Source organism: Mesoplodon densirostris, chromosome 4 (assembly GCF_025265405.1).
Source record: "Mesoplodon densirostris isolate mMesDen1 chromosome 4, mMesDen1 primary haplotype, whole genome shotgun sequence".
Taxonomy (NCBI): domain Eukaryota; kingdom Metazoa; phylum Chordata; class Mammalia; order Artiodactyla; family Ziphiidae; genus Mesoplodon; species Mesoplodon densirostris.
In genome coordinates, this window is record NC_082664.1 from 19,276,776 (window position 1) to 19,304,177 (window position 27,402).

Consider the following 27,402-nt stretch of genomic DNA (forward strand, 5'->3'; position numbering starts at 1 on the left):
TTGGAAGCAGTCTTAAGAAAGCAAACTGTAGCATATGTAGCCTTCCTTAGGTCAGAGAGAGAGAGAGAGAGAGAGAGAAAGAAACAGACAGACAGACAGATTCCAAAATGCAGTACTTTCCTTGAGGAAGAATATAAAAGAATAAGTGCACTTTGATGAAGAATGTTACCCCTCCTAGAGAATCCCTCAGTGAGAGAACTATTTGCACAGGAGGCCCAGGAGGATTTCTTGAAGGGAAGGAATAGAAATCTCAATTTTTTCCTCCCAGGATTCCAAGATCGTGTATTAGCTGTCTATTGCTGTGTAAAAAAAGGCTTCCCCAGACTGAGTGGCATAAAACCACCACCATTTCAGTTGCCCACAATTCTCTGGTAGCAGTTTGAGCTGGGATTAGCTGAGTTGTTCTGCTGGTCTCACCTGGAATCCCCCATGTGGCTGTAGTCGCTGGGGACTGGAGAGTTAGGATGTCCTTGTACACAAACGTGCAGTTTTGGCCAGTTGGCCAGCTGGGCCTCTCTCTCCATATGCTCTCTCATCACCAAGAATGCAAGCTCAGCCTCCTTCACATAATAGATTGAAACACCAGGGATCTCATTATGGAAGATTCAAAGCCCCCTGAGGCCTTGCTGGAAAGGCACAAATCCTTGCTTCCATTATATTCAGTTTGCCAAAGCCAGTCACAGGGCCAGCCACATTCTAAGGCAGGAGAAATAGTGTCCATCTCTTGATAGAAGAGTCACAAAATCATATTGTAAAGGGCATGCATACAGGGATGGAAGGAACTATTGCACCTATCTTGGCAATCTGCCCCAAATGGTCAGACCTGTGTTGGCAGATGGGCATGGTATTAATGAAGGACCGCTGGCTGGAAAGGACCTTAGAGAAAAATTTCACATTGGTAGAGGAGAAGACCAAACTGGTAATCAAGGCACACCACCCCAGCAGTTAACTCTTTTAGGAAAGATAGATTTGCCCTGAATATGGCTGAGACTTGAAGGTCCCCTGGAATCAGCATTGTGTCTAGATCTGGGGGAAAAAAGATTAAGCATGGTTAGTATCCATTAATGTGCCTATAATCTTGGAAGACTGAGTGTTTGGTAGCAGTAGCACCATGTGAGAATCTGGACAAACAAGATTACTCTCACCATGCCAGTGAACCAATATCCACGGAGCCGGACATTCAGCAGGGTGTCTTTTGGCAGAGGGCAGTGAACTTACTAGGCTATCCAGTTCATTCTCTCTTCACTGGGCTGAACTAAGTCACTCTTCCTTCTTCCCCACTGCCAATCCTGGTTCTTGAAAATTCAATCAGGGTAAAAAAGATCTTGTGTGAAAGACTTTGGACTTCATGCTAATAGCGAATAAATAGGAGAGAAAATAAATTGCTAACATTTATTAAGCACTTACCAAAATCAGGTACTCTTCTAAATATCTTAGAAATACTATCTCATTTGGTCTTCTGAAAACTCCAATGAGGTAGGTATAGTAGCATCACCTCTTCCATATTCATACGTGCATAGGAATATCATACATGTGTATTTCATTGTGTGTTCCTTCCCGCCACATTTCCCATTCTATCATTTTACTATAATGTAAAAGAAAATAGGTCTGGGTCTCAGTTCAAGAGAAATTCATGCCCTTCAGGCTCATCCTTGTTTTATAAACAGCACACAGGGGACATCTGAACCCACTGCTATATACTTGACTAGCCTGGGTCCCCATTTTGCCTGAAGGTGAAACATTGTAATTACTGCAGAGATGTGCTCATTACTCTATCACTCAAGCTCATGCTCTTGCCAACTGGCACCAGTGCTGGACAGAGTACTGGGTAGAGGAAACATGGGGGACTCTGATTTGACTGGGACTCTCTGAATATGTATGCCTTTGTGACACCATCAGCTGCACTATGCATCCTGTAATGCAAGAACCTACTTCCTGATTTGATTCCATAGCTCAGAGTTGTTTTTTTCAAGACAGCTCCTTAAATCTAAACTAAACTGTGCATTGGAAAGCCAGAGTATGCTTTGTAATATGGAAGAAAATTGGCTATACGAACAGTGAAGACAGAGAAGCTGCTGTGAATTTGTTTGGAAGAAGACATTGAGATAGCAAGGTATATACAAAAGCATATATTTTATTATTGGTGTAAAGGATTTAAGAAGTGATTCTGATATATATGTGCCCTTTAGGGGATAGTTCCCTCCTATTAAATATGATGTTCCTTCTCTCTCTGTACTTTTATTATCAATGGACAAATTGAGACAGTGAGAAGTTAACTCATTTGCTGAGGTCACATGGCTCATGAGGGTGGTGGGAGGATTGAACACGTGCAGAGTCTGACTCCAGAGCTTAAACCATCCGAAATACATTTTTTGGAGATAAACTTGACAAGGAATGATAATGGATCAAACATTGGCCAGAGCATGAAGAAGAGTGAGTTGCCAAGATGGACTCGCCACAGCAACCTCTCCAGGATTGGAAGGGGACCAGGTTGGTAGGAGGATGATTTTGATTTGGACATGCTGACTTCAAGATAACTTGAAAACATTCAAGTAGGCATTAGGAATTCAGAATTTGACACCTGGAAAGTTTCCTTACAAAGCCACCATTTTTAAATATTATACTTGAGTGCATGAGAAACAGTTGGAATGATTTAATAATATCTCTGAATTTACTAGAGTCAAATATGTACTTTTGTGTTAAATGCTTTACTTATTTAGCCTTTGAGTTAAACAATTCATGGATTTAAACATGTTCACTTGGGTCTTTTGGTACTTTCTTCAGCAATTTTCAAAGTAGATTCAGTTAGAGAAGAGGCTGAAACTGCTATTGAAACCCTATCAGCGTGAGGTCTGTGTGATAATCTGAATGTTTTTATTTTAGAGGAATTTCACTGTGACCACTGTATCATGTGACCAGCATACACAGCCTTTCCTTCTAACTCCATCATCACCTCTTGCAAGCTACCGGGTGTTCCCTGATGAATTAGCAAGTGACAGGAAATTCCTTTAAAGACTGGGGACCCTGTGAGTGCCATTGCCTGACAAGAAACTATCTAAAAAAGAACTGAAAGCTTTGAATCCTGCTGGTTTTGTAGACAGCATTAAAGAATGGGGAATTGGCCACCACCATGAAAGCCATGAATAATGAATTCTCTGTCTTCATCCTTGCACACATTTCAGTGTTTAATTATATTTTTGTTTATTACCGGTGACTTGTGTATGAATCCTTTACATCCTTTATACTGAAATATTTGAGACATCAGGGCCTAACTTTAGGCTTATTTGGGGAGAGCTAAGACAAAAAAAAATGTGGGGTTTTAGGATTAATTAGGAGGGCCAGGAAAGTATGGTATTAATCAGTTTGTCTTTCTAAACTTTTTAACTCTTTTCATCAGTACCTTTTTTTTTTCTAGAGTACTGCCTTTGACAGCACCTTTTTTATTTATTTTATTTATTTATTTATTTATTTTTTGCGGTATGCGGGCCTCTCACTGTTGTGGCCTCTCCCATTGCGGAGCACAGGCTCTGGACGCACAGACTTAGTGGTCATGGCTCACGGGCTCAGCCCCTCCGCGGCATGTGGGATCTTCCCGGACAGGGACACGAACCCATGTCCCTTGCATCGGCAGACGGACTCTCAACCACTGCGCCACCAGGGAAGCCCCATCAGTACCTTTTTAATCCTGAATTAAGTAAAAGAAACAGCTGAGGTGTATGAAAGAGTCCATTGCAAACAAAAAATTTTGTTTAAACCCAAAAATGAAAATAACCTCTTCACAAAACAAACACAAAACTTTAATACATAAACACACAAACACAGGCACACTCATTTTATTGTGGTTCCCTTTTTTGAACTTTGCAGATACTGCATTTTTTATGAATTGAAGGTTTGTGGCAACTCTGTGTCGAGCAAGTCTATTGGCATCAATTTTTCTGACATTTGCTCACTTTATGTCTCTGTGTCATATTTTGGTAATTCTCACAATGTTTCAAACTTTTTCATTACTATTATATTTGTTATGGTGAGCTGTGATCAGTGATCTTGGATGTTATTACTATGACTTGCTGAAGGCTCAGATGATGATTAGTATTTTTTAGCAATAAAGTTTTTAAATTTTGGGCTGCATTGGGTCTTTGCTGCACGCAGGCTTTCTCTAGCTGTGGCTAGCGGGGTCTACTCTTCATTGTGGTGCACGTGCTTCTCATTGCAGTGGCTTCTTTTGTTGTGAAGCACAGGCCCTAGAGCACGTAGGCTCAGTAGTTGTGGCTCGCAAGGTCTAGAGAGCAGGATCAGTAGTTGTGGTGTGTGGGCTCAGTAGTTGTGGCACACAGGCTTAGTTGCTTTGTGGCATGTAGGATCTTCCCGGACCAGGGCTCGAACCCACATCCCCTGCATTGGCAGGCAGATTCTTAACCACTGCGTCACCACAGAAGTCCCTAAAGTATATTTTAATTAAGGTATGTACATTGTTTTTTTAGACATAATGTTATTGCACACTTACTAAACTACAATATAGTATAAACATAACTTATATACACTGGGAAACCAAAACTTTCCTGTGACTCGCTTTATTGCAAGATTTGTCTTACTGCAGTAGCCTGGAACAGAACCCACAATATCCCCAAGGTCTGTCTGTTATATACACACACATACATACACAAAACCAAAAAAAATCAATTCTTTAATCTTTTCATTAACTTCTCTGTACGGTTCTGATTCCTGAAAAACACCTTGTATACAAACCTCCATCTCAGCATCTGATTCAAAGAAATCTTCCTGTGATATTGTCATATACCAAAGCTCAATATATGAATCTAATCAAAGTACAGTTTTGAAGCTAAATCTGAAAAAAGCTGCTGTGGTTATATCAGGATATGCGGTCTCCATCTCCCCAATAAACTAAGCCAATCAGGCACAAAGTTCAGACTGCTTTCTCCACTCCAATCTCCTCAATGACAAGTGGAAAGACAGGCATGGTGGTGTTAGTGACCCACAGTCATGCCAGCATATGGATGGGGTCTGAGCTTAGGATCTTTCTCTCATATTGGTGCTTTGGAGCTGCCCTAGGGTCAATCACATGTAATCTCTCACATTCACTCAAATTTTAAATCAAAGTGATATAAAATGAATATTATAAATGAGTATTTTGGTTCATTTCCAAATTTCCAGTCCTCAAAGTCACGTCCACTTCAGTTTTCAATGTAACCCTCCTTAATGGATTTGAGGAGGGGAGTTTTGTAAACGAGATGAAAGCAGACTAGCTTTGTGAAAGACCAAGGCTTAGTCTGGTTAAGTAATCTCTCTTGCAACTTAATAAAACCCATTATGATGGGAGTTTGGGCCTCAGTGAAATGAAATTCTTTCAGCATTTGTGACTGACCAGCAGGTCTTTCTGATGAGCACATATCCTCAATTAAAGGATTTGGACCATGCTATCAGCTAAGTCCAGGGTCACTGAGGTTTGCGGCTCAAGTGTTCTGGTTCAGAGTGATTTAGGGTTTAAAATATTCTGGTCCAAAGCAAGTTATGTATGGTCTGCCTAATGCAGTGTTTCTCACCAGGGGGGTGATTTTACCTCCCAGGGGACACTACAATGTCTGGAGATATTTCAGTTGTTACAACTGGTCAGTGCTACTGGCATCTGGTGGGTATAGACCAGGGATGCTGCTAAACTACCATGCATAGGAGACCCCTCACAACAAAGGATCATCTGATTAGAAATGGCTATCCGGTTGCTTTAGAGAAACACTGGCTTAATGCCATTGTCCTACTGACTTAACAGAGCCACCAAATGGCACTAGAATGAGGCTTGGACCAGGAACCCCAAAAGTGAGTGTTGCTGTCATGAGTGAGTTCCTCTGACAGAGGTTCTAAAGAACATTTGACCTGCTAACTATGCTTGATTGCTTAGACCTCACTGTCCCTCAAGGGCTGATCTCACCTAGGATAATATGCTGGAGCTTCTGCTCATATAAATGGAGTTCCACAAGCCCATGGGAGAGAGGGAGACGCCATGATGAAATGAGGCTTGTCAAATTAATTGTAATTAAAAACAGCTCAGATGTCTGTTCCCTGTTGACATCTAAATGCTATTTGAGGTTGAAATGTTACTGAAAAGGAATATCTAATAAATGGCAGTCCATGAACTACTCTATGCTTTGCAGAAAGATTAAACCTGAGCCTTAATTTTTAAAATGGCCTCTTAGTGTCTTTCAGACCTAGTATATTTTATTAGATGCCTTAACATATTGTTTACCATTTTATTAATGCTGGTAAGGTGAAAAATGACACTGGCCCTGTTTCCATTTTCTTCCACAAATCTGAGAAATTCACAAAACACAAAGGCATGTCAGAATACCATTCCCACTCAGGTCCTTCTTTATATATATATATACATACATATATATATACACACACATACATATATATATATATGTATGTATATGTATATATGTATGTATATATATATATATATAGTATAATTGCTTTACAACATTGTGTTAGTTTCTGCTGTACAATGAAGTGAATCAGCTATATGTATAGATATATCCCCTCCCTCTTGCACCTCCCTCCCACCCCCACCCCCCATCCCACCCATCTAGGTCATCACAGAGCACTGAGCTGAGCTCCCTGTGCTATACAGCAGGTTCCCACTAGCTCTCTATTTTACATATGGTAATGTATATATGTCAATCCTAATCTCCCAATTCATCCCAGGTCCTTCTATGTTGTGTATCCTCAAAGAATCTTCTGGAAAATTGACTTGCATCTTCTAGATACAAAGTGTGATAACTACTGTGATGTTAGAGCTGAGAGGGGGGTATGAAACCAGAAAGGACCATCTTCTAGCCCAGACAGTGGTTAAAAAACAAAACAAAACAAAAAACTTCTCAAAGCAGTGCTATTTGAACTGAGTTTAGAAAATGAAGTTAATAAATTAAACCAAGACAGAGAGGTGGTGTGACTGAGGAAGAATAGATACAACTCAGCATGTAGGAAAATCCTATAAGATAAACATTTCAACAAAAATTCCTAGTATATTTTTAGTTGAGTTAATTTTCAAACTTGGATTCAAATAAAGAATCATATAGCTTAATCGTTGCTCTTGGCTCCAATGAAGAAAAACCATGTGACTTTCTGTTATAATTCTTCCAAGGGAACATTCTGTTAATACTGACATATCTTTTGCTGAGTCTGATGATGTTTTTGTATCAGGATGAAATTAGTTTGAACAGTATTCAGGACGTCTCAAATGAATAGAAACTAAGATCCATTTCTGAGTCGAAGCTAAACATTCTTATCTGTTAACAAAATTTTAAATACACTCAAGTTTGATCTTTGAAATGAACTCAGAGGAAAAAAAAAAAAAAAGCAGTGCTCTAGTTGAGCTACTCCAGTCACTGCAGTACATTTTCTTACGGAAGATCTCCTCCTTAATATTAAGGAGCCAACTAGGAGCTGTTTATTTGCTTCCCTCACAGCCACCCAGCTGTTAGTTCAATTTGTGGTCTTAGTGCTAATTACATAATGTCCCTAATTTATACCCCCTGGTAGATCTGATCATCACACTACCTGGAGGGCAAGCTTTAATTAGAGGAAGTTCTGAACAAATTGTCTAAAGAGCTTGTTTAGCATGATTAAATGCAAGAGGGTTTCCCCCATCTTAAAAAAAAAAAGAGCATTTACTTTATACGAAAACTTTGCAGATATAAAGCAACGTCAATTCTAATTAAGGCCTATGAAATGAGCAGCAACATTTGGATTTTGTTGTGTGCAGCTGAAATTTATATGACTCAGTGCAGCATTTATTCAACAGCTTTTGGCATTTCTACTTCGCCTCTGTCAGAGCTAACAAGGTGAAACAGCAAACTGATTGAAAAAGGATAAACTGTGAAAAAAGGATACACTGATGTGCAATGCTCATTCAACTGTGGCTTATGAAAAGAGATTAGAATCGTATGCCTTCTCACCTGAGTATCTCCAGACACTGAACAAGCCAACATTAAATTAAACTTTCCATATTGTTAATAGGTAGCAAGATACCATATGAATTAATATGCAATCATTTCACATTCAGTTGAAGTGCGAATAAGATAAATATCACAATAGGATCAACAAACTTTGAGAATCCAGAAAACAATTAAGTCAGTTTCACTGTTTAGACGGAATACTTTGGTGAAATGTCAATGTCATAACAAAATGCGATAAAATGAATTTGGCTAAGAAAGTTTAGAAATAGTCATTTCGTTAACAGCCTCTGTGAAAAGTGTATTATTCTTAATCATCGGCCATTTTGGGATGCCTCCTTCTGTTCGATCTCTGTTAGAAAATACATTAAGTTTAGAAATTGTATTCCCTGTTTGAATACACAAGTAGGACATAGTAAACTGTGATTGATTATGATTTTTTGAGTAAACCTTTGAAAAGGAGTTTTTAAAATATCCTTGTCACCAACTTTCTTAGTGAATATTAGAACTGGCTGCACATTAAAATCACTTTTTAAAAATGGCAATGCCTCACTCCAGATTAACAATTTCTGATTATCTAGAGGTTTGTTGTATATGTAGGAATTTTTGAAAGGCATACTTCTGATGCGCAATGAGGGTTGAAAAACCACCAAAGTATGTAGTCATAGACTGAATTGCACTTTAAATAGTAATCTTTGATTAGAACTCTGAATTGAGAGCTAAAGGACCAAGGGTATCATCCCATCTTGGTCACTATTTTATGAGCAATAACTTTTCCTGGATCCAGTGATCGATCAGTGATCTCTTATGTTTTGACTTAAACCAAGGAATTAAATTAATTTTATTTTCATCATATTCTATTACCTCTAGCGTACAGTGCCAAAAAAGAATAGAATGTACAGTCTCCATGCACTCTGGTGTCTCTTGTCATTAGGATACTATCCCTTTGAAGTGATTTCAGTACATGGCAAGTCAAGAGAATCCTGTCTCCTGGGGGTATCAAATATCAGGGCAGTTACTGTGCCTGCAGAGAAGCTCAGTAGTACTGAGTGCAGCCTCAGCCTTTACCAATGAATGGCTTCGACCCTTGTTCATCATGGAATCATCATGGGTGTCAGCGACATTGTAGTTTGTTCTCTGCACCCAGTGTATTAAAGGACAATTGAATTTCGAATAAACTAGACATGTATGAAAATTAAGCCGACTAATAAATTCCTATTCGTAATCTGGGCACACATTGAATCACTCATGGACTCATTCATGGTTTGATGAATTTGATGATTTATGTATGTATTTATTCACTCAGTGCTTCACTCATTCATTCATTAAACACATATGTATTTGCCAGGCAGCAGATTAGACACTAGGTCTACAGGATCAGAGATCTCTAGTGAGGCTGAACCCTACTTACCTGTAGTGGTAACCACTCATTATTTTCACACACTTTATTGGTTTATTTGCTTCTCAGGATTCCCTGTCAATGGACATCAATTCTAGGACCTTTGGAGAAAATATTGGAAAATCCTTCCCTGCGGGTTCTCACAAAATAGGATTCATGCTAAGCATCAAGCAGCCATCAGATCCCCAGGAGGAAAGAGCTTCCTGAAATGAAGTTAATAAAGAGGAGAGCCACATGATAGAAAAAGACCGATTCTGTGTTACATTGACTGAGCCCCCAGCTCCAGCAGTATCTGCAACTACAACTTGTACTTTTCATTTACATGAGAAAATAACTTTTTTTGTTTGGTTTAAATAAGTTGATTTATCATTTGCAAATAAAAGAGACGTGATAAAACTACTCTAGTATCTTGTCCCTAAAAAAGTTATGTCTTTACCATTCCTTGTTCTTCACTAAAATTTATTCACTCATTTATTCCTTCTAACAAGAAAGAGTTTAGTATAAAAATACTGACTTTATTTCTCACCTGTATAACATGGCAGGAGAACCTTAAGATGTTGTAGTAGCCATCTAAGGCTGCCATATCAAAATGCCATAAATTGGGTGGCTTAAACAATAGAAACATATTTCTCAGTTCTGGAGGCTCCGAAGTCCAAGACCAAGTGTTACCTCATTCACTTTCCAGTAAGAGCTCTCGTCTTGGCTTGCAGACAGCTGCTTCTCACTGTGTGCTTACATGGCCTTTCCTCCATGCATGTGTCCAAAGAGATCTTTCTCTTCTTAAAAAACCACTAATCCCATCATGAGGACCCTGCCCTCATGACTTAACCTAACCTCAATCACCTCCCAAAGGCCCCATCTCCAAATATCATCACACTGGGGCTTCAACACAAAACAAATATCTAGATAATATTAAACATATGATGTATTTTTTTTTTTTTTTTTTTTTTTTTTTTTTTGCGGTACGCAGGCCTCTCACTGCTGTGGCCTCTCCCGTTGCGGAGTACAGGCTCCGGACGTGCAGGCTCAGCGGCCATGGCTCACGGGCCCAGCCACTCCGCGGCACGTGGGATCCTCCTGGACCGGGGCACGAACCCGTGTCCCCTGCATCGGCAGGCGGACTCCCAACCACTGCGCCACCAGGGAAGCCCATGATGCATTTTTTAAAACTCAATTTTGAAATTTCTATATCTGTTTGTCCATCATGTGATTTATGTTTTTTTTAAACCATTCTGCCCTCTCATAATAAAAAGACAAATAGTTTGAGAAACTATTTTACCTAAAAGAAATCTAAGAAATCTGGACTCTTTCTATATGTCTAAAAATAGCTTATCTAATAAATCAGGGGAAATAGGTTTTTGGATTTTTTTTGCCCCCCTAGATTAATCATATAGATGTAATTGCAAAAGGTATGTAATTTAATGTTCTTTTCACCTTATACCATACAATTTTTTTTTAAATTTCAAGATCTTATCCTAATAATAATTTTAAAAATTTCAAATTTGGTTAACATGCCCCTTAATTGACGTGCTCAAAGTTACATTCTTAAGTTATTTTTGAACTTTTTTATAATAACAAATGACACTATGAAAAAATCTCTTTAGTGTTTAGATGTGTCCGTTTTCAGGATTATTTATTTCATTTTATTAATCAAAATATTATGAACTTATTCAAAGGACATAGTTATTCTAAAATGCTAAATTGATTTATAGTGCAACCAAAGATGTATGTTCTTTGTATGTATGTATGTTCTTTATATTATCATACCATTATCAGATATGGGTGTTGTTTTTAAGATGTGTTGATTATTGAACAACACATATTCATAGTCAATGATGTAAAGAGTACAGAAAAGTATAAATAACTACGTAAAAATTGTCCGTAATTTCACTACCCTATGCATTCTCTTCTAGTTGCTTTTTATAAACTTTTTTGTAATTAGTATCATATTGAATATACAATATTGACTTTATTTTTTTCGGATTAATAGTATACTAACTGCTCTTCCCATTAATTACTTTAAAATCAACTTTAGGGCTTCCCTGGTGGTGCAGTGGTTGAGAGTCCGCCTGCCGATTCAGGGGGTGTGGGTTCGTGCCCTGGTCCAGGAGGGTCCCACATGCCATGGAGTGGCTGGGCCTGTGAGCCATGACCGCTGAACCTGCACATCTGGAGCCTGTGCTCCACGGTGGGAGAGGCCACAGTGGTGAGAGGCCCGCGTACCTCAAAAAAAAAAAAATCATCTTTAAACTACTACAATTGTTACATTTTGTAATTATGACCTATACCAACATTAAAACACTATTTATTTGTTGTAGGTCCTTTCTAATTCTTTCACAAAAGTTGCAATAAGATTTTTTTTATGTACATTTTTAACAACATAGTTTAGTTATTTATTAAAAATGAATTTTTAGGATTTAATAGCTGCATAGTTGAATTCTGAATAATGTTATTGGTACATTATATCGAATATAAATTTTCATTCAGAAAATCTTTACTTAGTATTCATCATTTTTTTTTTTTTAACGCGGACCTCTCACTGTTGTGGCCTCTCCCATTCCAGAGCACAGGCTCCGGATGCGCAGGCTCAGTGGCCATGGCTCACGGGCCCAGCTGCACCGTGGCATGTGGGATCCTCCTGGACTGGGGCACGAAGCCATGTCCCCTGCATTGGCAGGTGGACTCTCAACCACTGTACCACCAGAGAAGCCCTCATCGTTTTCTTTTTTTACAAGCACAACCACTCCAAGGGCTAACAGAAGACAGAAGACTCACTCTAGTCATTGTTACATAATACAGATATATATATATATATATATATATATATATATATATATATATATATACATATTTAAATGAGTTTCTAGAAAGTCTTCCATTAATACTTCTACATGCACATATGGACACAGCAAAAAAATGAAAAATAAACAATAGAGGTTATCAAAACAAAGCATGTCTATATGCCTAATTATTTATCCAATAATCAGATTTAGTGGTCATATTAGAAAAAGTCATGGCATTTTAGATAAAGCATTTGGTAGAATTTCACACACATGTTAACATGAAAATATTTCATATGACAAGATGTCAAATCAAATTGTGTTGAAATAGTTTCCAACTAATCAAAACAGAGCTACTTTCATAACTAACTGGGCCATTAACTAGGTGTTTCACTGTAGAATGATCATTTGTTTTTATTATCTCAAATTCATTCTTTGCTAACAAACTATATGCAAATGATTCCAGGTCCTATTTTAAAGGCCCTAAAGAGGCATCCAGGATTAATGGGAGAATCAGATGAGACTTTTTTAGACACAAGTGACAGCACACCATTCACATTTCATGTAAGTGAGAAACTCTAGGAATGCTGTCAAATCCAGGCACTCTGCATCAAAGGTGCGCTTGATGTCAGTGGGACCTCCTCTCTCTTTCTTTCTCTTTTCCTCTCTCCCTCTGTCTCTCTCTCCCTCCCTTTCTGTGCTCTAATTTCCTTGGTAAGTAAGCTTAGACAGTTTTTTTTCCAATGATGGTAGACGATGCAGCTATTGGCCATTCCATGTTCACATGGTCTTAAGTATTCACTATCAGTGAGAAAGGAAACAGAGCCTCTATATAAATGGTTCTAGCAAGTGATGACTCTAGTTGACCCAGTGAGAGTACACCAAGGTCTGTCTCAATCTCATTGTCTTCTTGGTTGTATCTGAGTTTCTATTCTCTATATCCCACTGAGATGAGGTAAGGGGAAGGAAAGAGAGGAGGATATCCCTCAGCACATGGATGAGGATGATGGCTTCTAACAGATTAAAAAAAAAATTCCAAAAGTGAGAAAGAAAGCAAGAAGAAAGGCAAAAATTCTACAGCTTTGCACAGGTGATTGAAAGTCTAGTAGATTTTGGCAGGATTAGTATATGCTCATCATTGACAAATAGTGAGTTAATACCTGTATTTTTTTAAATAAATTTATTTATTTTTATTTATTTTTGTCTGCCTTGGGTCTTCGTTGCTGTGCGTGGGCTCTCTCTAGTTGCGGCGAGCATTCTTTGTTGCGGTGCGCAGACTTCTCATTGTGGTGGCTTCTCTTGTTGTGGAGCACAGGCTCTAGGCATACGGGCTTCAGTAGTGACTTGCGGGCTCCAGAGTGCAGGCTCAGTAATTGTGGTGCATGGGCTTAGCTGCTCCACGGCATGTGGGATCATCCCGGACCAGGACTTGAAACTGTGTCACCTGCATTGGCAGGCAGATTCCTCACCACTGTGCCACCAGGGAAGCCCAATACCTGTATTTAAAAAAAATAATTGTTCTAAAAATATTTTCTTTTACTCCTACATTACATAATTAGCCATCCAGGAAAGTGAAATTTTAGTCAGAGGAGACTGGAGGGTATGCACCTGCTTACAAAACACTTAGGAACCTTGCCGAATGTTTCAGTCCCCAAGTGCTAGCTACAAAACCACATAACTGACAAGCTCTTCTGGGAGTGAACTGCAGGTGAAGTGGCCCTGAAAGAGGAAAAAGGAGTCCAGAGTAGTCAGGTTCAATATATCAACATTAAGTAGATCATCATTTCCTGACTGCTGAGATTAGATGACAGTCACTTTTCAGACAACAAAAGGCCTGAAAAAATAAAAGCTTGAATAACTTAATGAATGCTATTGGCTCTGTTTCTCTGGAGAAAACTGACTGATACACTTAACTAGAATTTTCAAGGAATGAATTGAGGGAGTGAAAGTAATGAATTGAGGGAGTGAAAACCCCAATTGTTTCAAGGAATGAATTGAGGGAGTGAAAACCCCATTCAGCTCATGCTAATTACTCAGTAATTCATGAGAAATTACATAGACAATGAAAGAGAATATAACAGAAATGTAAGAACAGTCTAAAATGGTGGATTAAAAAAAATGGAACCACGTCTGTCTAAGGAATTTCATGTTGGGCTTAGGTTTAGAGAAGGGCAAAATAACACAGGGAAGACTAAAGGGACAAAAGAACAGCAGTTCGGGTAAGGCAGGCACGGTATTCAGAATGTGGGTAAGCAGGCAAGAAAAGCAATAACACCAAAAGGAATATTAAGGTGGGAGAGAGTAGATGTGGGTGAAAGAGAGCTGATGGGTGAAAGAGGCTGGAGATAGGGTGAACACTGAGTTATAAAGCTCATCTTTGGAATGAGGCCCAGCATTGCATTCTCTGATGTTCAAGGCCTTGAACCTTTTTCTTTTTCTTTTTTTTTTTTTTTTTTTTTTTTTGCAGTATGCGGGCCTCTCACTGTTGTGGCCTCTCCCATTGCGGAGCACAGGCTCCAGATGTGCAGGCTCAGCGGCCATGGCTCATGGGCCCAGCTGCTCTGCTGGCATGTGGGATCTTCCCGGACCGGGGCACAAACCCGTGTCCCTGGCATCGGCAGGCAGACTCTCAACCACTGAGCCACCAGGGAAGCCCCAGGCCTTGAACCTTTTGGAGGTACTTTACATTCCAGATGTTTTTCAACTTCTCCATTTTCTCTTATAATGTATCTGATCTTTGTTCATCCCATCCACTCAGGGTCCTACTTTCTTCTAAATTAGTAAAATTGCAAATAAGTTCTGAGAAATCACAGGTACCTTTCAGTTGGGACCTGTATGGATTGTCTCAGACAACTTTTAAGTTGACTTTAGCAATCATTTATTGAGTGTCTACTAAATGCTAGATACTTGCTCAGCACCATGGGAGAGATGAGAAATACAGAGCTTGAGATTGTAAGGAGTTCATGCACTGCAATCACAGCAGGGTCACAATACAATGTGAGTGTTGCAGCTGTGCCTCGGTAGTGATAAGAAGACAGTAATTAATTCTGCCTGGGAGAATCAGGGAAGGCTTCATGGAGGAGTTGACATTTGTAGAAGAGGATCTTTTTAAGCTGGAGTAGGGGAAAGGATGTATTAACCAGACAGGAAAACAAAAGCACAGCAGCAGAGAAGAAAATGCTTGGCGTTCTTATGTTACCAGTGAGGGATAACATTATTTGTGGATTTGACAGGCCTCATAAGCTGGTGGAGGAGCTTTTGGGGTAACTTGTCAATGACCCCTTTAGTCATATACAATCTAAAGTGTGGACCCTTTATAATACTTAAGATAGTTTCTTCCTACAAAACTACACCTAAAACTTTCTATAAAGTTTTAGGCTTTACATACCTGTGGGCTCCTATCACAACTCTACTACTAGAATGTGAAATCAGTAAGAGAAAATATGCAAATAAAGGAGCATGGCTGTGTTCCACTAAAACTTTATTTAAAAAATAAGCAGCGATCCTACAGGCCACCGATTTGCTGACCCCTGAGCAATGTTAAGGCAATAGTTAGATTAGAAACTTCTGCACAGGAGAGCGAGGAAGTGGTCTAATTTTGCAAATTCAGGCTAAAAGGTGCCATATCTAACTGCCTGTTTTTGTGTCCACATTCTCAAGACATTTAATGTCTTTTAAGGTAATTTTTCATCAGTATTTAAAAGGATATTTAATTGGCTCCACTTACTAATTTTTTTCATCTTACTAATTTTTAAAGCACAACTTTGCGTACATTGTTAGTGAGATGGAATTAGCTAAACTTTAACAGCAATAAGAAGTTGCAAGCTCCTCTCTTTAATTTTTTTCTTTTCTGTTTCACCTTCTCTTGTGGCAAACCTAGAAAATACTTTACAATAAAAAGTCACTTTTCCCTGTGTTACAGATGCCCCAGATTTGCATTTTATTCAGCTGACGTTTTCACCACTTTCTTTTTTTCTAATTGGTACAGAATGACAAAGAGGGAAAAAATAGAACTTTCTGGGAAAGAAGGCATAAGAAGGTTGAGTGTTGAAGAGATCAATGTAGTTTTCCCTAGAGCTTTCTGGGCAAAGCACAGAAAATGCAGATAAGTGGCTTTGCTTGTCAAAAAAAGATTCAGGTGCGTCTACACAATGCTATCAGGATGGGGAACACTGGCTTTTATTATTTTTTTTCCACATACTCAAATAACTACTTTGACAAATTTTCCCACTCAGTTGATCTTTGTTAAAGCTTGTAAAGATGCACCCTTCAGGTGAGACCACTAGGTTTTGATCCATTGCTTTTGTCCAAACAATAGCAAACAACTTAACTAAGAATTTAATTTATTCCTTTGATCTCATGGGAGTTTCCAGTTTCCATTTACATGTTACAGCATCTTCTACAGGTCTCTCTCTCCCTCTTCCAACTGGCACTTCACCCCAAATAGTATTTTTTGAGATTCAGATGTGGCACTCTCTGGTGTTAGCTACATAAATTCTTTATTTTTTTGTTGTTGGTTTGCTAACTTTTCCAAGTGCAGAAAGACCTGAGTAGTCTAACCTAATTTCTAGGACTGCTCTATACAAACCAGTTTTCTTAATAGTTTTGAAAGTATTGTTCAATTTATATGTATAAGTAAATTTGGGACAGTGATGGTTAAACTGAACAGATTTTTAAAAAGTCTGACCTATACATTTTAGCTACTTAGGAAAGAATCTAATTTAAGCTTTCTAAAGCATGGTTGACCCATTATTTAAATTTTCCATAAAAGAGTTGTTTTATCCATAAAAAACATTATTTTTTTCAGATGTTAAATTATTAGAAATTAATATGCTGTAAATATATGGTCAACCAGAGTAGCATTTTCACTGGCTACATATGGAAAAAGAGTTTTCCCAAAACACACATTTGTCTTTTCTACTGGTCCACTTATTAGCATGCAGATAATCAATCTCTCTCCTTGTAATACCATTTTGGAGGTTAATCAAAGAGTGAGTAGCCTCATTCAAGGTCATTATTTTAGAGTTCTTTCTGGATTTTTCTATTTATCTTTCTTTCTTTTGTGTTTGCTTTGTGCTTTAGATATAATCCATCCTGGCTGTGATTTATGGGTCTCTATGCTCTTTAAATGGTGACTTTTTCAAAAGCTGGGGTCACATTTATTAATTTTTGTTCTTTTGGTGCCTAGAATTGTACCTGGCAACCAGCATCTAATTAATCCCCAAATGCGCACATATCTAGTACAGTGTGTTGATCAAAGTACTGTATAACATTTTCCAGTCTTTGGGGACGGGTATTAGAATTTGAGCCTTTATTTGGTTAATATGGATGTTTGCCTTTAGGATACAGGTAGGTAAATGGGAGAGAAGAAGGTATTTCTGTAAAAACAAAGGTGCTCAGTAATTGCGTATTGTTATTTGAAAGGCTGGGGAGTACCCTCACTTTATTAACTGTCTATGTACATGAGAAGTCCTTCAAATCTTGATTCTCTTCACTGCAGGCTGCCAGTGAAGACTACAGATTAAAGGGTTTCTTAACCAGCCCATTGACTTGATTCCCAGACAGCCACGTAATTGTGAGTTGACTTGTATAGAACTGATCTTTCAGAATGGAAAGAATGCAATTCACATTAATACTGTATATTTTGCCAACAGATTATATCTTGGTTGCTAAGAGCATAGGATCAGGCAATAGGAGTTCTGAGTTCAAGTTCCAAATCTCACTCTTACCAAGTGTGTGCCCACTGGGTACAGAATCATCTAAAGTGACTCAGTAAAATGAATGAATACCTAGATGATATGGTGTTGTAAAGATTCAATGTGATATAATCATCATATATCCGTTGAGTGCCTGCCATGTGCATACAAAGATGAACAAGAAGACAGATAAAGTATTTCTCATGAAGGAGCTTGTATCCTAGTGACTTTAGAATTAATACATCTAAAGACTGCTGACAGTGCCAAACACAAAGTAATTATTACTGCTCTTGTTAGTGTAAATAATAAAATCCCCTCGCCCTCCAACCATGGATCACAGATCATCACAGGTCCCTCCAGAGAATCAGTAGAAATCTGCATTGCTGGAGTTCTGCGTTGTTATTCTGAAAGGGGATGTAGCCAGATTGCAAACATCCAGGATTTCAGGCATAGGAGAGGTTGAAATGCTAGGAAATATTGGAAATATCATCCCCCAGCCTTTCAACTTAACTGGCAGATTTTTCCTTGGTTACGCTATCTTCATTCAGTCTCTGCTTCCGCATCAGCAGGTCCTCACCAGCCACACCTGGGAGGGCACCACTGAGCTTCTGGTAAGAGCGGTTTCTCACCACAAATTGGAGGAAGCATGTGGGCAAAGTATAACATTGCGCTTTCCTAGACCACGGCCTTTTTTTCATTTGGCAAAGAGATTCAGTTTGCATTTTTGAGGATAATGGGAAGCAATACTTAACTTCATAACCTTGATTCATATCATTTCTCTTAATAGCTCTAACAAGACAACTGAAATTTACATTGCCTGATTGAAGAAAAGGTTTTATTTGACCCAGACATGAAGTTAGCCTTCTAATACTTCCCTAGTCTCTGAGTCGTAAACAATTAAATGCCTAGAATTTGTACCTTACAAGATAAAATAAATGTGATAATCTTTTACTGGTAAACAATCAATAGCTTATTAAAAAAATAGAATATCATTTTCTGATTGTTGTAATGGGACAAAGTTTTATTTTGCTCCTTTAAGATATTCCATTAGTGCTGGAATAATTGTAGAATAGATTTTGAAAGTAATATATTCAGGAATAAAATAATGCAATGTACAATAACTCAACTTGATTAATAGGTTAATTGCAATAATGCTTGGTATATAGATCTTTTGCACCAAGACTTTTGAAATTTAGAAAAAATCATAGTATTTATGTTTGTTACTTAAACAGTTTAAAGGGATTATTAATATTCAGAAACAAACTAATTTCCTTTGAGGGGAGATAATTTAGTGGCTGTAAAGTAAGAACTGGCTTTGGAGCTGGGCAAACTGAGTTTAAATTCTGACTCTTTCACTTATATGCTATGTGACTTTAGATAAATAATTTAATCTTGAATTTTCTTACCTGAAAAACAGGGATAATGATACCTGATGCTTTAGTAGTACAATGAGGTGCTCCACAAAGATAATGGAAAACAAGGAAATTAGACTGGACATAACCATTATCTGAGGAATTTGTAGAAAACAACAAAATACCTGGGCCTCCAACCCCAGAAATTCTGATATAATTAGTATTGAGTGGAACTGGGACTGGGGGTTTTTTAAACTATCCAGACAGACACAGTTCCTATCTTTTATGGAGTGGGCAGCATGGTGGTTATATCAAGATATAACTAATGAATTAAATTAAACATGAGGTTTGAAGTCAGACTGGTTTGTTATGACTTACTACCTGTGTGTCCTCAGTTAATAATTTAATTTCCCCCATTCTCAGTTTCCTCATGTATAAACTAAGCACTGAAGTTAATGTATTTAACTTTAGCACCATGATTTAAGACTGCTGTATAGTAGATGCCCCCCAAATAATATTATTTTCTATAATTTGAAAATTATTGCTTGTAGTTTTGCCTCAAAAAGATGCTATGGTTCTGGTTGTTTGGGTCTACAAATATCTAATCACCCAGCTATAATATTCAATTTAAAGATAAATAATATATCTCTCAAAAGTTAAGAAAAATCACATTTCTATGTCATTAGTGTTGAGGGGGGCAGTTATAGCCTCCTTTCCATGCCAATTCATTACTACTACTGTCTATATACCTCTCTGTAAAATATACCCATTAGTCATAGAATTTTAGGTGTTCAGAATTGATCTATACTTCAGTGTACAAATGCAGCTTAAACAGCATCCTTCTGTAATTTGTTTTCAATTTCCATCTTGCATGTTTTAGAATTTCATCTTATATCTTGGTTTATGTAAGGTTGTGTCAAAAAAAATTGTAAGCATGGAGGAAAGATGACCCAACAGATACTTCATCTATATCAATTTTCTTTCAAGTTCTGGTTTATTTCAGTTGAATACTTATAAACCTAGGATTCCCTCATAGACCCTCGGTTCTTAATTAAAATCTCTATCATATTGCCTAGAGGAAAATTCTACTTTTCCATGTTTTTCTCCTTTGTACAGAGTTCCAGAACATTAAGATTACAGCTCTTGGCCTAAGAATTCAACTTTCTATAAGCAGAGGGTGATTTTCACCATATCAAATCTGATATTTATCATTTTTGGCAGTCTCCAATTGCAAATGAAGTTTTCTGGAATATTATGAAAGAAAGATATTGGTGTATAGAACACTCTTGATTCATAGTACAAGACCTTGGTTTTAAAATAATCTTGTGGGATAATTTGTCTTAATTCTTATTTTTCTCTTCATTTTATACCTTAATGAAGTTAAAATAAACACTTTAATTTAAGCAATAAACTAAAAATTAAGAATATGTCTATTTTGTATGAGGGCATAATTAAGGGTACAATTCCTCAGTCCTTTTCCTTATTTCAGCTTCTTTGATTTTGGTCTAAATCAGAACACTGTAGAAATACTAAAAGAAGCCTCTTTATCATGAAAATATAAGGCATGATTATGAAATATAAAGCCTATGCTCAAAGTTATAATAAAATTAAGAATTGTAACTCACCCTCAAGTGAGCTAAGAAACAAACTTCCAACCCTATCTCAGAAGTCACATTATGCTGACCTAATTTCATGACAGTAGTAGTTGAGATTCACTGGGTTGACTTATCATTTCACCCAGAGCCCCACATTTTTTTTTTTCCTCCTGGAAGAAACTTTTCCTAAATTACTCATGGATTGAGGGCTGTTCTTCCTTGGAGACCATATTCATTATGCAACTATTTTCCTGCTCAATCCCATTAAATCTAGTATAAAGCCAGCACTCTCTGTATCTGTTCAAAAACCACACATCTAGGCTCAGCTTTTCATTCACATGATTTTTGACTTGAGCCAGGCTTAGCTATTCAAAATATCCTAAATGTACTTCATGCATTCATATCCCATGCCTCTACATGCAACCTCTTTTTGTTTAGAAAGGTTTTCCTCCTACTTTTTACCCATATAGTCTGATCAAAACATCAGATCTCTCATGCAAACTTTTCTGATCATGAACTGCTATAACTTTTCTTGTCCTTTAATTAATTAACCTTTATTGTTTAATTAGTCTATACTGTCATACTCTTTCATGTGTCTACTTTCTTTCTCTTCAGTTAGATTGAAAACTACTTAAGAGTAGACTGGGCAATACTTTTTCTCCTAAATTAAAAAAAAAAACACTTTCTTTTTAAACACGTATTTAATCAAGCACTTATTATGTGTCAGGCACTCCTCTAGATATTTGTGTTGCATCAAAGAACAAAGTGTGCCCATTTGCAAAAATATAAAAATTTCTGCTTTATTTTCATAATTCACTGAATCCTAGAAGAATGATAGGTTTAGCTAAGTTCTAATAGACAAGTAATTATGACAATACCCAATAAAGTACTCAGTTCATTACTGGTGAGTCTTATCAATTTAACTTAATAGAAATCCATGGAGGGAAAGATAAATAAAACTAGTAATTACTTAACAACAGCACAACATTTATATAGTCATTTCCATTTAATCTTTACAATAAATATGTACTTAGGCTCTCAGAGGGTTGCCTTTGAATAAAGCAGAAGACAAATGTATCAAAAGTTAGGTAGTCTAAAAAAAAGTCTTGGTCTCTCTGGTCAAGATGGCAACATAGGAAGATTCTGAACTCATGGCCTCCCATGGACAGGGTCTACCGCTACATGTGGAACATTTCCTCTTAAAAAAACCTAAAGGTTGGCTGAGTGATGACTACATATTTGGTCAAATGATAAGAAAACCATGTTGAAGCAGGTAGAAGAATCTAGGACACAATTTTATCATAAACCCACCCCTGGCACACTGTGGGCCACTACTGGGAGAAAACTCAAAACCCAGAGCTTCTCTTCAAAGAATGAAGGGTTCCAATCCCACATTAGTTACCTCAACTTTTAGGTCCTCACCTCAGAGAAGAATCCCCCAAACATCTAACTTTGAAAACCAAAGGAGCTTGTGTCCCAAGGCTCACAAGACTGTAGCAACCTGGAAGATAGCTCTTAAAATTGCCTGGACTCACCCATCCAAGTGTCCAGCTTCCTGGATGGCAGCTGATTGTTCCCAGACTTAAGGTAAATGAGGCTCACCTGCTTAGCAAAAAACACCAAAATCTATTGTGTTGCTATACAAGGATAATAAACTATCAGAAAGCAAAAGAAAGAAAACAATTCAACTTACAATTGAATCAAAAAGAATAAATGGCCTAGGAATAAATTTAACCAAGGAGGTGAAAGACCTGTATATTGAAAACTACAAGATATCCATGACAGATATTGAAGAAGACACAAATAAATGGAAAAATATTCTGGGCTATGGACTAGTAGAATCACTATTGTTAAAATGTCCATACTACCCAATGCAATCTATAGGTTCAATGCAATGCCTATCAACATTCCAATGGCATTTTTCAAAGAAATAAGAGAAATAATCCTAAAATCTGTATGGAACCACAAAAAAGACCCCAAATAACCAAAGTAATCTTGAGAAAGAACAAAGCTGGTGATGTCATGGTCCCTGATTTCAAACTATATTACAAAAGCTATAGTAATTAAAACACTATAGTAGATCAATGGAACAGAATAGAGAGTTCAGAAATAAACTCATTTATATGGTCAATTAATATATGACAAAGAAGCCAAGAATATACAACAGGGACAGGATAGTATCTTCAAATAATGGTTGTGGGAAAATTGGACAGCTACATGCAAAAGAATGAGACCTGACCACCATTTTACACCATACACAAAAGTTAACTCAAAATGGATGAAAGACTTGAATGTAAGACCTAAAACCATAAAATTTCTAGAAGAAAAAATAGGCAGTAATCTCTTTGAGATAGGTCTTGGCAATGTTTTTTTTGGATCTGACTCGGAAAGCCAAAGCAACAAAAGGGAAAATAAATAAGTGAGACTACATCATACTAAAAAGTGTTTGCACAGGAAGGGAAACAATCAACAAAATGAAAAGGCAATCTACAGAATAAGAGAAAATATTAGCAAATTATGTGCCTGATGAAGGGCTAATATCCAAAATACATACAGAACTCATACAACTCAATAGCAAAAAAAAACCCCAAACAATCTATGAACCCCAAACAGCCATTTTCTAGGTAGTAAAATTTGCCTTACTACAATGGAAGAGTGTACAGCAGAGAGGTAACAGGACTTAGCTTTGAAGTCAGAAAAACTCTAGGTTCAACTCCAAGCTCTCTAACTCACAAAGACCATCTGAGTCTGTTTCCATATCTATAAAATCAAAATCATTATGATTATCAGCAAAAAATGTCTGATTAAAAAGTGAGCAGAAGATCTGAATAGACATTTTTCCAAAGAAGACATACAGATGGCCAAATCAGGTACATAGGTACATGAAGAGGTACTTAACATCACTAATCATCAAAGGAATGCATATCAAAATCACAATATCACCTTGTACCTGTTAGAGTGGTTATTATCAAAAAGAAAAGAAATAACAAGTTTTGGTGAGGATGTGAAGAAAAGGGAACTTTTGTGCACTGTTGGTGGGAATGAAAATTGGTGCAGCCTCTATAGAAAACAGTATGAAAGTTTCTCAAAAAATTAAAAATAGAACTATCACCTGAACCAGCAACTCCACTTCTGGGTACTTATCCTAAGAAAAATAAAACACTAACTTGAAAAGCTATACACACTTCAGTGTTCATTGTGGCATCATTTACAATAGCCAAGAAATGGAAACAACCTAAATGTCCATGGATGGATGAATGGATATGGAAACTATGGTATATATATATATACATATATATACACACAATGTAATATTATTCAGCCATAAAAGAGACCAAAGTCTTGCCATTTGTGACAACATGGATGGACCTTGTGGGCATTATGCTCAGTGAAATAAATCAGATAGAGAAAGACAAGTACCATATGATATCACTTATAAGTGGAATCTAAAACAAACAAAGCAAAACAAACCAAAAAAAAAAAAAAAACAAAAAAAAAAAACCCAAGGTCTTAGATACAGAGAACAGATTGGTGGTTGCCAGAGGCAGGGCGTGGGGGGGTTGGAGAAATAGGTGAAGAGGGTCAAAAGGTAAAAAGAAAAAAATCTTAAAACAAAAACAACAAATTATTTGTAGAGAGGTGGATGGACCTAGAGTCTGTCATACAGAGTAAAGTAAGTCAGAAAGAGAAAAACAAATACTGTATGCTAACCCATATATATGGAATCTAAAAAAACAAAACAAAACAAAAAAGTTTCTGAAGGACCTAGGGGCAGGACAGGAATAAAGACACAGATGTAGAGAATGGACTTGAGGACACGGTGAGGGGGAAGGGTAAGTTGGGACGAAGTGAGAGAGTGGCATGGACATATATACACTACCAAATGTAAAATAGATAGCTAGTGGGAAGCAGCCACATGGCACAGGGAGATCAGCTTCGTGCTCTGTGACCATCTAGAGGGGTGGGATAAGGAGGGTGAGAGGGAGATGAAAGAGGGAGGAGATATGGAGATATATGTATATGAATAGCTGATTCACTTTGTTATAAAGCAGAAACTAACACACCACTGTAAAATAATTATACTCCAATAAAGATGTTTAAAAAAATAATGATATAATAATAACAAAAAAAAAAACCACAAACAACAACAATGTGTTAAAACCCCAAGCAACCAAAACAGATATCACCAAATTCATGCAAAAGAAGTTCTTCATTTTATTTTATAAACTTTTCTGCAAGTTTGGTTAGCTTATTTCATAACCCATAATAAAATGCTAGTTAAAATAATGGCTAGCTCCACTGCCTGTGAGTGTCTGACAATATGTACCTTCCATGGCCCCAAGCAGTTAATAGGGAGTGATCCTTTTATGTCACAGCTTTCATTCATCCTCAATCACAATGGAATTGCATTTCAAACCTGGTACATAAGGTCAATGACTAATTAGAAACCACTCTATAGAAAAGAAGCTTGAAAACTGTTTTTCTGGACAACTAAATCAAAGCTATTGACCTGTCTCCAGCCATGTCAAAAGACCCTGGGTACCCACTAGTCCTTGGGCCTATTAACTTCAGTGACACTTTGCTTTAAGTATTTTATTCTGTCCCCTATCGAGTATTCCCAACCTCTCACATTGTTCCCTGAATCTCAGTCCAAACCATAACCCAATTTCCCTTGGACCACTCCATTAGCTTTCTAACTCCCCTCTTCACTGTTCATTGGGTTGCCCTCCAATTTGTTCTCCATAGACTAGAGATCTTGGTAAAACATAGATTTGATCTTGCCTCTACCCTGCTTAAAAATCCCCTAGAAGCCTCCCATTGTCCTTAGAATTCAATTCAAAATACTTGGCATAACTTACAAGGAACTGCATCATCTAGTCCTTGTCTTCTTCTCCAAACTCATTTCACTCCACACTCCACACATTCTCTCTGATCCCTGTCCTCAAGAAGGAAGAATAAAAGAAAAGTTTTGGTCTGCCTATATAATTTACGGTACTTTCTTATTCACAGATAAATGATATCCATGTCTTCTGAAGCCAGTTCTAGCTATCTGGAATACCTGGTATGAGAAAGGGATTTTGACACAAGTGACACTTGTAAATTATCTTTTTAATCAGTTGATCAAATTCTTGGTTGAACATCAGTATATTGTTTTCCAACAGTTCTCCAATGCCAACAAGGAGTCCTATAATTAAATTCAATTCTGACTCTCACTACCTGGATTTAGAGCAGACCCCACAGGTTAAGGGTTCAGTCCCACAAGACTACTTCCACTTCAGATGCCAGCCACAAATGGCATTCCCAGGCTACCCGCACGTCAGCCTGGATGACTATAAATGAAGAAGTCTTACAACCACCCGCCCCCCACTGCCCTTAAGTTTGATCATTTATTAGAATGACTCACAGGAGTCAGGACAGCTCTGTTCTTACAATTGCAGTTTTATTATAATGAATGCAACTCTGGAACTGCCAAATGGAAAAAATGTGCAGTGTAAGGTGTGTGTATGTGAGGGAGTGAGGGGTACACCGAGCTTCTATGTCTGCTCTTTGCACTCCACCCTCCCAGAACATTAATGTGTTCACCAGCCTGTAAGGAATTTAGATTCCTTCCTTCAAGAGTTTCAATCAAAATGTTATTTTGTCGGGATGATTGATTAAATCATTGGCCATTGGTGAATGAACTCAATCTCCAGCATTTCTCCCCTCCCCAAGGTCAGGGGGTAGGACTGAATGTTCCAACACTCTAATCAGGTGGATGGATTCTTTGGCAACCAACCCCCATCTTTGAGACCCACTAGGGGTCATCTCATTAGCATAAGCCCAGTATGGTCAAAAGGGACTTATTACAAATAAAAAAAGTACTCCTGCCAGTCAGGAAATTACGAGTATTAGGCACTGTAGGCCAGGAACTGGGGGCAAAGAACAAATATATATATATATATATTATTATACTATAATATATACTATAATATATACTATAATTGGGAATACTGAAGGAGTGTTTTTACCAATGCCTGGGACTCTCTGCTAAAGGTTCTGCTTTACTTGTTCTGAGTGGAACCCCATCATGAGCCATTTTTAAAATATCTGAAGGTAATTCTATTGTGCAGTTAAGGTTGAAAACTATCCTTTAAATAAGGGGGGAGCAGAAGTATTAAATATTTAATAGACAATCTTCAAATGTTTGTTGAACTACAGTCCATGGACCATGCTTGATGCTGAGGCAACAACAGTGAGTAAGCCTGACATATTCCTTTCCATGTGGAGCTTATAGTCCTGTAGGAAAAGACAAAAATTACACATATACACAATTATGATGGAACTGAAAAAGTGAGGTACAGAGTCCTATGGGAACATATAGAGTGGGCCCTAACATAATGAGGTGAGGGGTAGAGCCAGAGAAGTCCTCCTTGAAGAAAAGGCACTGGTGGGAAATCGGAAAGAATGAATAAGAGTTAGTCAAAGAAAGGCAAGAGGATGATTTTTATTTTCATTCTCTTCTCAAGGTGAGGTCCATGAAATAATAGCATCAACAATCACCTAGGAGTTGTTAAAAAGACAGAATATCAGGCCCCACCCAAACCCACTGAATCAGAATCTACATTTTACT